The sequence below is a fragment of the Rutidosis leptorrhynchoides genome, chromosome 3, assembly GCF_046630445.1.
Source record: "Rutidosis leptorrhynchoides isolate AG116_Rl617_1_P2 chromosome 3, CSIRO_AGI_Rlap_v1, whole genome shotgun sequence".
In the NCBI taxonomy this organism is placed as follows: Eukaryota; Viridiplantae; Streptophyta; class Magnoliopsida; order Asterales; family Asteraceae; genus Rutidosis; species Rutidosis leptorrhynchoides.
The window spans coordinates 481420197-481434535 of NC_092335.1; the positions used below are offsets into that span (position 1 = coordinate 481420197).

A 14339-nucleotide genomic window follows, 5' to 3' on the forward strand; every position below is an offset into this window, starting at 1 on the left:
GGTAACCCGAAATATTAAGCGGTTTTTTAAAAAGCGTCTTTTTCGCGCGTAGCTAGTTGTGTTGTGTTGTGTTCGTAAAGTTATTTCGAGTTGAACGGTGAAGGCGGAAAAATTTAACTCGCGTCCAGAAGAAAGATACGACTCGCTAAAGAATTGAGTGGTGTTTATTTATGATTTTTTGAGTAAAATAATAAATTTACGGTTTATGTTCCTGAGTTTATTAATGAAACTTTGTTATAGACTGGATTTACTTAGGAGTTGAAATTGTTGAGATTGACCATTTTTAATATCTATATGTATGTAATGTGTGAGGTTCGGTAGTAGACGGGTAAGAATGTTTTTACCACTGTTTTTGCAGATCCAACATGCATTTGCAGCGATCATTGCCGGTTTTGGGAGTAAATTGTAAGCCTTCAAGTCATAGAACGTCACTTCAGGTTGTTCAACTTGATGTATGTTACAGTCAGAACTATGTAGGGTATATGTAAGTATAAATGAAGTAGTTTGTTATTTCAAGTTTGCAATGTCAATTGATTTTTGTTGTGTCCGGTTTTCATGCGAATTGCAACTTCTGCAACAACAAAAAAAAAGATAATAAAGAAAAATAAAAAGAAAAAAAATCAACTAGCAGCCACAACAAATGCTGGCAACTAAACATACAAAACAATTACTTTTAACAAAATGGTAACAAACACCCCGCTAAACCACAGGAAAAGCGAAAGAAGCAAACATATAGAAATATAAACAAAAATTGCTATCCTAACAATTGGTAAGATCCAAATACAAAAACCAATTTTATTTTGCAGAAAAGGTGGTCAAACACCCTCAACATATACTAACAACAGCTCCAGCTGGTGCAAAAAAAAAAACGGAAAAGGAAACAAAAAAATCAGCAAACTCACACCACAATGTAGAAATATCTCTTTAGATCCATGACTGAATGGTTAAAAACCCCAACCGCAATTGCATATTTAGTTGAAATTCACTATTTACACATTTGTGTTGAATCTTACCAACGTATACACATCTCAATTCCTTGAAAGCATGATGGAGGGAAATCTATACAAAGTCAGTAGCCTGCACAATATATACTTTAACTCTTGTTACAACAATATGTGCAGACATAGTATATAAAAGAAGTTATAACCAATGAGCATGGGAAAAAATATTGAAAACATGGTATATAACAAAAATTATAATAAGTCAACGATTTCTCCTGATTTTAGACTAACTTATAATAATAGGCTATTTCTTGTGTAACATATAATCAATGACTACTTCATGGTATATAAACGGATAGCATATACCTAATGTTGACGGTGACGTTAGCTGTTTCACCGACTCAAAATACAAATTAAAAAATAGTAGGCAAGCGATCTAGAAACTCCAAATCGAATTTCGTGTTAAATTGAATCTGTTTAATGTACCTTTGTTTTGCTCTGCCTTACTGACATAGCTTATAACATGCGCAAACTGACCCATCTCAATGCTAACCGAAATTGCATTCAAACACATATGTATGATATGCTTTGCAGTTGTACAATAATCACGTGTGCGGACATAATTCTTAAATGCATCCCCAAGTGCTCCATGAGCGTAATATAAATCTCCAAAGTCATTGTAGACCATCCTTATGCTCTCTTTAATCAAATTTGTCTGTAAGAATAAAAATAATTAACCGCTGTCATGCAGTATATAGCATGTCTGTTGGAATTAATTCGGCACATGACTGGCACATGGGCTGAAGATTTGGTCTAAAGTTTGTTTCCTGAATAAGTGGATCATGGAGAAAATGTCATGCATTAACGAATTTGAAGCCACACGTTCTTTCAGTTTTTTTTCCTATTTATTAGCTTGCATTAGGAGTTTTAATGTATGCAGTAAACTTATTTCCTTTTAGTTTTGTAATCTTTATTATTGGAGTGATAATAAAATAAGAAAATTGTCCCAAATCTTTTGTGTTCTACGTCCATATATTTGTGTTGATTAATGTTCTATCAAGGTTCAATCCCTACACTTGGTATCAAGAGCCAGTGTTTATGCCCAAGTACCTTCGATTCAAAGAGATGTCAGTATAAACACAACTTGTAGCAAAAGAAAACGGCGGGGTGTCGTTGCAATGACCCATGTTAATGTCAAGCAATTACACGACATGGGCCATTCGGATGGAAGCAATAATGGATGCCCAAGGTATTTGGGAGTCCATAGAATATCCAGAAGGTACAGAGGTGGACGACAAAAAGAACAAGGCGGCGAGGGCCTTCATCTTCCAAGCAATACCGGAAGATATATAATGGATGCCCAAGGTATTTGGGAGTCCATAGAATATCCAGAAGGTACAGAGGTGGACGACAAAAAGAACAAGGCGGCGAGGGCCTTCATCTTCCAAGCAATACCGGAAGATATTCTTCTTCAAGTGGCGAAGAAGAAAACAGCAAAAGAGATTTTGGGAGGCTTTGAAACTTCGGTACTTAGGTGCTGATCGTGTTCAGAAAGCCAGACTACATACCCTCAAAAAGTGAATTTGAAGGGTTACGAATGAAGGAAAGTGAAACGATTGACGAGTTTGCTGGAAAACTCAGCGGCATGGTTTCAAAGTATAACAGCCTCGGATCCACGGTTGAAGACAGTGTACTTGTCCGAAAGTTACTTGATTCCGTACCAGATAAGTACCTACAATTAATAGCATCGATCGAGCAATACTCGGAGTGGATAAGATGCCGTTTGAAGAGGCAATAGGCAGGTTAAAGGCCTATGAGGACAGGTTGAAGCTTCGTAGTACTAACGTGAACAATGAAAGTGCTTTGTTGCTTACAAAAACCGTGGGTGAGTCAAGTCAGAAGCAGTTGAGTGGAGGTAACTCGACATGTGGACGAGGACGAGGATCGTCTAATTATGATAGAGGTGGTCGTAATGGTGGCCGAGGAAGAGGAAACGGACGTGGTAGAGGTGGTCTAGGTTCATCTCGGGAAAATGGCTTTAACCGCAGTAAGGATAAAAAGCACATAAAGTGCTTTAATTGTAACCTCTGGGCACTATGCATCTGAGTGTAAGTCGCCAAAAGAAAGGGTTGAAGAATCAAATCTGACTCAAAGTCAGGAAGAAGAGCCAGCCTTGTTATTGGTAATTCATGGGGAGAAGGAGTCCATGGTATTGCTAAATGAAGAAAAGTTTTTCCCATCAAAGATCAGTGAATCAAGAAACGATATCTGGTACCTTGATAATGGTGCTAGTAATCACATGACAGGAACAAAAGATTATTTTTCTGAACTGGATGAAAGTATTGAAGGAAAGATTCGTTTTGGTGACGACTCAAACGTACGTATAGCTGGTAAAGGGACGATTGTGGTGGAATGTAAAAATGGTGAACAACTTGTTGTTCCTGAGGTGTACTATATTCCAGCCTTGCACAATAACATCCTAAGTCTTGGGCAAATGACTGAATCGGGATATCGAGTAGAGATGTGTAAGGAATACTTGAAGGTCCATGATGAGTTTGGCAGACTCGTTTGCAAGGTAGAAAGAAGCAGAAATAGGTTATACAAGCTGTCATTAAACATATCCAAACCAGTATGTTTATTGACAAAGATGGATGACGAAGCATGGGTGTGGCATGCAAGATTGGGCCATGTAAACTTCCGAGTAATTGAATCCATGGTGCAAAGGGAACTGGTTCATGGGGTACCGAAGGTAAAACGACCAACCCAAGTCTGTGAGGGTTGTATGGTGGCAAAACAATCAAGGCATTCATTCCCGAAGGAAACACTGTTTCGTGCTAAACAACCATTCGAACTAGTCCACGCTGATTTGTGTGGACCCATATCGCCAACAAGTACAGGAGGTAATCGTTATTTTATGTTGATTGTTGACGATTATAGTAGATATATGTGGGTTTGCATTATTAAGTCCAAAGATGAAGCATATCAGAATTTTGTAAAGTTCAAAAATGAAGTTGAAGGACAGTTTTCTCTTCGTTTGAAGATGCTTCGTACTGACCGAGGAGGTGAGTTCACCTCAAACAAGTTTCATGATTTTTGCAGTAAAGAAGGGATTACAAGACAATTAACGGCACCTTATACCCCACAGCAAAACGGGGTGGTGGAACGAAGAAACCGAACAGTTATGGAGACGACAAGATCATTGCTGAAGTCTATGGAGGTACCTGATGAATTTTGGGGTGAAGCAGTACAATATGCGGTTTATATATTAAACCGTATACCAACAAAAGGCTTGAAAAATATGACTCCGTATGAAGCCATCAAAGGTAGAAAACCATCACTTAGCCACTTGAAGATTTTTGGGTGCTTAGCTTATGTAAAAAAGCCAACTGGTCAGCTACATAAGCTGAGTGATCGCAGTCAAAGGATGGTCCATTTGGGTGTCGAACCGGGTAGTAAAGCATATCGTTTTTACAACCCAAGTGAAAACAAAGTTTGCATTGCTCGGGATGTAGTGTTCGAGGAATCACTAAAATGGAGCTGGGGACAGAAACAAGAACATGATGGTGAGTCCAGTATGCAAAAACCTAATGATATTATTTTTGGTACATTTACAGGAAGTCAAGAAGATGTAAGTGGTCAACACACACAAAGTGATGATCATAATTTGCAGTCACCATTAGCAGTGTCTCCACAGCCCTCTAATGACCCAGGTAATTCAGTGAGTTCAACTGAAACGAGCATTGCATACAGTAATGAAGTGTCACATGAAAGTCCACAAAATTATGATCAATACGCCGGTTCGTGGGTTCCGATTGTTGTCTGATGTATATGACGAGACACAATCGATAGAAATTGATCAGGAGGTATTGTTATTGATTGAAGAAGAGCCAAGAAATTACGATGAAGCAAAAGATGACCAGAATTGGTACGAGGCTATGATAAGGGAACTAGAATCAATTAATAAAAACAGTACCTGGAAGTTAACTACTTTACCACTCGGGCACAAGTCGATTGGGTTAAAATGGGTCTTCAAGTTGAAGAAGGATGCTCAAGGTATTGTGGTGAAATATAAAGCGAGGTTGGTGGCAAAGGGTTATGCTCAACGAAAGGGTGTGGACTATGATGAAGTTTTTGCGCCTGTAGCTCGGATGGAGACAATTCGCTTGCTACTTGCTTTAGCAGCTTCAAGGGGTTGGAAGATACACCATTTAGACGTGAAATCAGCCTTTTTGAATGGCAATATCGAAGAAGAAATTTATGTAGCACAACCCGATGGCTTTGTTGTTGCCGGAAAGGAAAAACACGTCTACAAATTGGAGAAGGCTCTTTATGGTTTGAGACAAGCTCCGAGAGCTTGGAACACTCGGCTGGATCGTGTGCTAAAAGAGTTGGGTTTCAAGCGGTGTCCACAAGAACAAGCCGTCTACAAACAAGAGAAGTCAGGAGAGCTGTTGATAGTTGTTGTATATGTCGATGACTTGTTTGTGACAGGTACAAATAAAAGGCAGATTGATATTTTTAAAGAACAAATGCATGAGGTGTTTGAAATGAGTGATTTGGGCTTGTTGTCATACTACCTTGGGATTGAGGTAGAGCAAAAGGAAGATAGCATAATTATTGGACAGAAGGCATATGCAATGAAGTTACTTGAAAATGCATGCATGGCAGAGTGTAACTCAACAGCATATCCCATGCAACCAAAGCTCTTATTGACCAAAGATGAAGGAGCAGCAACTGTGAATGAAACGGGTTACAGAAGCATAATTGGAACTCTGAGATACCTTCTCCACACAAGACCAGACCTCGGGTACTCTGAAGGTGTTCTTAGCCGATTCATGGAAGCACCAAAGTTAAGTCACCACAAGGCAATCAAGCAAGTGCTGAAATATGTGAAAGGAAGTTTATCTTATGGTTTGGTTTATCAAAGGTGTGGAGATGGTAAGCTTCATGGTTATAGTGACAGCAGCCACGGTATGGATTTGATCGATCGAAAGGGTACAACCGGGATGGTGTTTTATTACTCGGGTAACATCATTACTTGGAACTCGAGCAAGCAGAAAACAGTGGCGTTGTCCTCATGCGAAGCTGAATTTATGGCAGCTACTTCAGCAGCCTGCCAGGCCATTTGGTTACGAAATTTGTTGGCTGAGATAATTGGGAACAAGGGTGAAAGTGTTAAGATTTTTGTCGACAACAAATCTGCTATCCTACTGATGAAGAATCCCGTATTCCACGGACGAAGCAAACACATTGACACGAAGTATCATTTTATTCGTGAACGCGTTGAACAAGGTTCGATAAGGGTTGAGCATGTGAGCGGGGAGAAACAAAAGGCTGACATCTTGACGAAGGCACTACCTCGAGTTAAGTTTGCAGAAATGAGAGCTTTAATGGGAGTCGAAGACCTGGAGAATATGAGCCAGAATTAAGGGGGAGAATGTTGGAATTAATTCGGCACATGACTGGCACATGGGCTGAAGATTTGGTCTAAAGTTTGTTTCCTGAATAAGTGGATCATGGAGAAAATGTCTGATGCATTAACGAATTTGAAGCCACACGTTCTTTCAGTTTTTTTCCCTATTTATTAGCTTGCATTAGGAGTTTTAATGTATGCAGTAAACTTATTTCCTTTCAGTTTTGTAATCTTTATTATTGGAGTGATAATAAAATAAGAAAATTGTCCCAAATCTTTTGTGTTCTACGTCCATATATTTGTGTTGATTACTGTTCTATCAAGGTTCAATCCCTACAATGTCAACTATACAACAACCTGACTTTTGTTGCTAATAAAATATCAAAAACTGTTTATACATTACAAAATATCCAACACCAGTGAGTTAACAATTAAAAATCACCCTAAAATAATGTGTCATTAAATGTGTTCCTGGACACCCCTTTCTATTCAACGATCAAATTTTTGGTACCCGTAATGGCAAAAAGAGTGAAGCTAATTATTTTGCATAATATATAACAAAAATATAGTTTGATAACTTTTAAAGCATAAAACACATAACACACCAACCTTTGTTAATCTCAACTTTTGTCAATACACCACCCATATTTCATCTTCATCAAACTCAACGGTAATCAAAACCCTGAAACTAAACCAAATTTGTAATTCTAAGACGAATTAAAAGTAAGAAAAAAATGCATCCCTGCCATTAAAAAAATCCTGGCTGCTTTAAAAAAATATCATGAGACCAGATTCAAACATGTATCTCATCAAAATGAAAGAAATGGAAAAAAAAAACTAATTGGAATAAGCCATCTCTTACATGGTGGAAGCGGCGTACGACGACGGTGGAGGTGACGGATCGGGCCAATCGGTTAAGTGTGGGTGTTGTTTCCGTTTCTTGTGGGAGTGGTGGTGTTGTTGGTGGCACCGATGGGCACCGCTGATGCAGGTGGAGGTGATGAATTTGGGGGAGGCGAAGCGGCAGGCGATGACGGTGGAGGCGACGGATCAGGTCAATCGGTTGAGCGGAGGTGATGTTGCCGTAGTTTTTGGGAGTGGTGTGGTGTTGGTGGCGCTGCTGGGCACCGCTGATGGCGGTGGAGTCGGTGAGTTTGTGGGAGGTGATGGAGGTGAGAAGTTTGGGGAATGGGGTAGAGTTGTAAATAGGATGATAATGATGATGTCGTATTTGGGGGGATGGCTAAAAAGACGACGAATTTCAGAGGCGCTAGTAGGGTGGTAAAAATAAAAAAAGGGTTAAATACAAAAAAGGGTTAATTAGTGGGTAACTAGTGTTTGAACCTGCTTCGCGCCGGGGTTCAGTTTTCAATGTATTTTATTGCGTTTGGTTTGTAAAAATTTTTTGTGGCTAATGATGATGTCGTTGAAGCGCAACTCGAGTCGAACTAAAAGGTATAACTCGTGAAATATTTAAATGTTATTTAAAATTAACAATATATGTGCATCTCCGCGTTTCGCTATGGAGTTTTCGACTTTTAAAAATTTAACGGAGAATTATCGTGTATGAAAAGTACCCAAAATATTTAGCGTTTTTTAAAAAACGCCCGTTTTGCGTATAGTTAGTGACATTATGTTCCTAAAATTATTTCGAGTTTAACGATGGTGGCGGAAAAATTTAACTCGTTGCGAGTGCGAAGATATGACCCGTTGAATATTTGGGTGAAGTTTGTTTAAGATTTTTTATGAGAATGGTTAATTGACACTTTACTCTCCTATTTTGGGAGTGGATTTAATTTTTTGGATAAAGTGTGAGGGTGTTTGTGGTTGAATTGGAAAAAAATAAAAAAGGCAAAAAGTCAAAATACCTCTGACTACTATTCATTTTCCCAATGTCTTTTAAAATGTAGGTATAATATAATATAATATAATGAGCATTCTTTCTGTTTTTATGTTTAATGCTCATTAACTAGTGTATATATATAATGAGCATTAAATAGTGATTGTGGTACACTATGACTTGACCAAAAATTGTTATACAAATATTGATCAACATATAAATATATATAATTAATATAGGTTCGTGAATCCGAGGCCAACCTTGCACTTGTTAAATGACGTTATATGTAATAAAGCTATCTAACATTAATTATATATATATTTATAACATATCATTAAAAAAAATTTGTAAAACCCCGTGATTCCACGGGTCTCTGCACTAGTTACGTATTATTAACTTTTATATATGTAAACCACTTTTATATTAAAAAAAAAAAAGAGAGAGAGAGACGCTATATATATACTTCTTATATAGTGATTATAAAATAAGTGCGCCTAATGGTTAAAGTGCGCCTGATGGTCAAGTCGTGGACGAGTCGATCGTTGACCAACGTTGACTTTTAGTAATAAATAAATTAAACATGTATATACAAATATATTAAACATAGATATATATTTATTAATAATAATAATATTTCATTATTATAATAAAGGTTATAATTATTATTATTAGGATTATATCTAAAAATATTATAATTATCATTAGTATTATATATTTGTGAATATATTTGTGAATATATATGGTTAGTATGAATACTAAAAATTAGTGCGCCTGATGGTTAAAGTGCGCATGAAGTGATTTGGGTTTCCGTGAAACCTTGTATAGTTGGTATGTACGTTGTATGGTCTTGATGTCGAAACGATTATTAGTATTATCATTATTATGTAAAAAATAACAATAATTATATTTTCTAAAAATGATAAATTGATATTTTTTATTAATAATAGTACTAAAATATATTAGACGTTGAATGAGTTCATTGGCTTTGCCGAGTCAGAAGTGATGTCTGTAACCAATTTATATGCCGTGGTGGTAAGAATATATCAAGTACTCAAATAACATGCTTAAATCTATCTATCTTTTTCTCCCTACATTATTATAAAATCGGTAAACATTTTATTCTATATAAAAGAATCACTAAAATAATAATCAAATAATAATACGTAACTAGTGCAGAGACCCGTGGAATCACGGGGTTTTACAAAAAAAATTTTTAATGATATGTTATAAATATATATAATTAATATAGGTTCGTGAATCCGAGGAAATATTTAATATATATATAAACTCATTTGATTAATATATATATTAACACGTTGTAATATTAATCAAATGAGTTTATATATATAAATATATATATATAGATTAATATCCCTACATATAATTAATTCTTATTATTTGTTATAATACTATATGATATATATATACTTTAAGAAATATGATATTACTAATAATAATATTATATTCGTTAATATATTAAAAATCTAATATTAGTATACTTATGATATATTATATATATATATATATATATATATATATATATATATATATATATATATATATATATATATATATATATATATATATATATATATATATATATATATATATATATATATATATATATATATATATATATATATATATATATATATATATATATTTCTTCTTTTTGGAATAAAATAATATTCACAACTATTTAATTACTTCATAGATATAATGTGTTAATAACTCAAACGAGAAATATCCGGTTTACGACTACATATATATTATAATAATAAAATATATTCAACAACTTAGGTAGAGTTTTGGTATACACAACTTTTGATTTCATAACCTGCTTCATATTATCAAATAAAATATAAATCATATTATACCAATTATTAAAGTAATTTATCATCATAATTATTATTATTAATCATTAATGTTATTATTAATATTAATATTATTATTATAAACATTATGATTAATAAATATCATCATTCTTGTTTGTAAGTAAAAATGTATATATATATATATATATATATATATATATATATATATATATACCTATAAATATAAGTTTATATAATAAATTGAAGAAATAAAATGTAATTGAAACATTAGAATTTAATATGTAAAATAAAATATAATGTAAATAAGTTGTAATTAAAGTAAAAATAAATATATATGATTTCAAAATATAATTATTATTACATTTATATATATTATTATTATAAATTTAGTGGCAGTTTACTTTATATATATATATATATATATATATATATATATATATATATATATATATATATATATATATATATATATATATATATGTATGTATATATATATATATATGTATATATATATGTATACATGTATATATATATGTATACATATATATATATATATGTATACATGTATATATATATGTATACATATATATATATATGTATACATGTATATATATGTATATACATATGTATATATATATATATATATATATGTATACATATATGATATATATATATACATTGTTATTAATAAATATTCAATATATGTCATTTTATATATTACACAATCAATAACATGTAATATTAATATATTGAACTGCAAGTTAAAATATAATTGATATATTTGAATTACTTACATTATAATAAATGTTAATATCTAAAAATCAGTATTAATAATATTTATATATAAAAATGAAATTTGATATGTTTATATTGCTATTATTATTAATATTATAGTCATTTGTAATATTAAGATTATTATAGCTAGTGTTATTATTTGTATCATTAATAAGATTATTATAATCATTGTTATTAATTAAATGTATTATTGTTAGTTTTAATGTTATCATATATATATATATATATATATATATATATATATATATATATATATATATATATATATATATATATACATATACATATACATATATATATGTATACATATACATATATATATATATATATATATATACATATACATATATATATGTATATATATATATATATACATATGTATATATATATATATATATATATATATATCATATATATATGTATATGTATATATATATATCATATATGTATACATATATATATATATATATATACATATGTATATACATATATATACATGTATACATATATATATATATATATATATATATATATATATATATATATATGTATACATATATATATATACATGTATACATATATATATACATATATATATATATACATATATATATATATATACATATATATATATATATATATATATATATATATATATATATATATATATATATAAGTAAACTGCCACTAAATTTAATTAGCCCACTCTAAAACTCCTTTAAGAATATAATTGCGAATTCGATATATGTTCGTATACTATGATAAATACATAATAGTATAGTATAAAGGCTACTTAGATAGACACTAATGATAATCAGTTATATTTGTAAAAAACACATGTTATTTTAACGAGTTGAACTTCAATGATTCGCGACTCATTTACACCCTTAATTTGAATATTAACAAACTGACTGAATAAATCATGGTTATCACGAAAAGGATAAAAATAATTCGTTCATTAAAAAAAATATTCCCAAAATACGAGAGCCCTAATCGAATAAATTTCAAATTGTTTAAATTGAAATACAAAAAGTATTCAGTTTAATACTACTTACGTACTCCGTAGTGAGTATATATTAAAATTATGACGTTGGTATGTAAAATCTTTCACCAGTAGGAAGAAGATTCCCTGAAGCAACGCAACGCTACGCTCCCATCATATTTATTCCCCTTTTCTTTCTTTCTTTCTTTCACAATTTCTTGTTTTCTTGTTCTGATTCCCTTATCACCTCTTTAAATCAATTAAATCAATAAAATCAAAATTAGGGTTTTGATCCTTTCATCAATTTCATAATCCTAATCATAAAAAGGCGATTGCTTGAATTCATGGGTCAAGTTTTTCGCAAGCTCTTTGATGCATTCTTTGGCAATAGCGAGATGCGGGTACCTTTTTTAAATTATGTCTTTTCAATTTCTTTTACATAAGAATCTTGAGTTTTATCATGGGTTTCTGATAAAGTTCCCATCTTTGATTTAGTTCTACACTTGTTAATCTATGTATGATTATTATATATGGATGATGATCGATTATGATGTTTAATGATGATGATGAGGATGATGTTAAACGATAATGATAATGATACGTTAAAGATGTCAATAATAATAATAATTATGATGATGATGAATGATCATGGTTAGTTCGATAATATCGTGATGTTAAGATGACACGTTTTTCTTGGATACCCTAACTGCTCCCATATCTGACGACAGGTTAGCTTTACAACTATTACTTTTAACGTCTAACATAAATAAAATCGTCATCTTCATTGAGTCGTTTTCATCCATCATCATCATTCAACTTGCTTAAATTATCATCACCATCATCGTAGGGTTTATAGTAGGAGCGATTCTCGTATTGTTTTGCCAAGATTACTGAAACATTCATCTCCTTCGTTTCTTTTTAATAATTCATACTTTAATAATTCACTTTAATAATTCATACTTTAATAATTCACTTTAATAATTCATACTTTAATAATTCACTTTAATAATTCACTTTAATAATTCATACTTTAATAATTCACTTTAATAATTCACTTTAATAATTCATACTTTAATAATTCACTTTAATAATTCATACTTTAATAATTCACTTTAATAATTCAAAAATCTAATTTCAAAATAAGTTTTCAAATGAGATAGAGCTAAGGAAATTATGGGTTATAGCTATGAAGGTTATGGGTATTGATCGAGGGTATTGCTCGTGAGGTCAACCTAACGTTTATCATTTTCGTTGCGTCTATTATTATTATTATTATTATATTAGTATTATTTTCAAATGTAATTATTATTATTATTATTATTGTATTATTATTATAATTATTATAAACAAAAGATATTTATATAAGATATATATATTTATATCATAAGTATACTAATATTAGATTTTTAATATATTAACTGATATAATATTATTAGTAGTATCATTATTTTAAGAATTAACACTTTTATTAAAACTATCGTATACAAAATATAACAAGTTATATTTATTCAATTACATATATATATATATATATATATATATATATATATATATATATATATATATATATATATATTTATATTTTATATTAGAATAATAATATTAGTAATACACATGTCAATATTATTATTAACATTAATAATAATAATGAAAGTAATGATGATAATATTAATATAACACTTATATTTTAACTTGTAACTGTATATAATATATAAACATTGAATTATAATTACAAGTCTCTGTTGAGAGGCCCACTATGATTTGAGAAAATCTATTCCTCTTAACGATATTCAGAATAATTTGTAAAGCTATTTATAAATAAAAACAAAAAGTGTCATTTACGAAAGTTAGACAAAAGTTAGTGGAGAATTGGTTTCCATAATATTCTATTAATCTATTTTCAAACGTACAAAGACGTTTTCAGTTTAAAAAGAACTTTATTATTAAAACATATATAACTTTTATAAATATCTAGAATCACTTTTGACAACTCATTACTTAACCAGTATAATAAATATAACGATATTTATATTTTATTTCATTAAATATATATAACGATTTAAATTAATATTATATATATTTATACGCGTATTATACATATATAGTTTTTATACTTTTACTATACTTTAACTATACCTTTACTTTACTTTTACTTTTACTTTACTTTAACTTTAATAATTCACTTTAATAATTCATACTTTAATAATTCACTTTAATAATTCACTTTAATAATTCATACTTTAATAATTCACTTTAATAATTCATACTTTAATAATTCACTTTAATAATTCATACTTTAATAATTCACTTTAATAATTCATACTTTAATAATTTACTTTAATAATTCATACTTTAATAATTCACTATAATAATTCATACTTTAATAATTCACTTTAATAATTCATACTTTAATAATTCACTTTAATAATTCAAAAATCTATTATAAATAGAATTCAATAGATTTCATTATTTCATAGAAACTTAAAAATATTATTATTAAGATTAATATTATTATTAATCTTATTATTAGTAT

The 14339-nt window shown here is 30.4% G+C and overlaps 1 long non-coding RNA gene across 2 annotated transcripts; it reads right to left on the minus strand.

Annotated features, from left to right (window-relative positions):
- Positions 1-650: 650 nt before the first annotated feature.
- Positions 651-7541, minus strand: LOC139898156 (uncharacterized). Of its 2 annotated transcripts, none has more exons than XR_011776901.1 (4): positions 7217-7541; positions 6964-7036; positions 1428-1656; positions 651-1077 (listed from the first exon to the last, which is right to left on the minus strand). It is a non-coding gene; the product is annotated as an uncharacterized lncRNA (long non-coding RNA). The 2 variants fall into 2 exon arrangements; XR_011776900.1 differs by having other exon boundaries at positions 6964-7042.
- Between the last annotated feature and the right edge of the window lie 6798 nt (positions 7542-14339).